Genomic DNA, 638 nt, shown 5'->3' with positions numbered 1-638 from the left:
CCCTAATGTTTAGGCGATGTTCCCGAGTCCTAGACATCCCAACCGGCGGAAATAGATTTTCTCTATCGACTCCATCAGTTCCCCTTAATATTTCGAAAAGTTCGATCAAATCAGCTCTTAATCTACTAAATTCGAGGTAAACCCGAGTTCATGTAATCTCTCCGCGTAATTAAACCCTTGGGGTTGAGGTAACATTCCAGTAAACCGAAGCTGCACTCGCTCCACAGCCAATATATCCTACCTAAGGTTCGTTGCCCAGAACTGAATACAGTACTTCAGGTGTGGTCCAAGCAGGGCTTTGTATAGCTGTATCATAATGCCTATCCCCTTCTATTCTCGTCCTCTAGATATAAAGACCAACATCCCATTAACATTTTTGATTATTTTTTGTACCTGTCAATGATATTTTAATGATGTATGTAGATGGACACATCAGTCTTTTTGGACCTCCACTGTTTCGAGCTTTTCACCATTTAGAAAGTATTCTGATCTATCCGTTTTGGTCCAAAGTGGATGAGCTCACACTTGACTAAATTGATATCGATTTGCCACAATTTTACCCATTCATTTATTATATTAATACCTCTCTGTAATTTTATGTTTCCATCTGCACTGCTGAAAATGCTGCCCATCTTGGT

Source organism: Heptranchias perlo, chromosome 20 (assembly GCF_035084215.1).
Source record: "Heptranchias perlo isolate sHepPer1 chromosome 20, sHepPer1.hap1, whole genome shotgun sequence".
In the NCBI taxonomy this organism is placed as follows: domain Eukaryota; kingdom Metazoa; phylum Chordata; class Chondrichthyes; order Hexanchiformes; family Hexanchidae; genus Heptranchias; species Heptranchias perlo.
Note: the sequence above shows the minus strand (reverse complement) of the source record.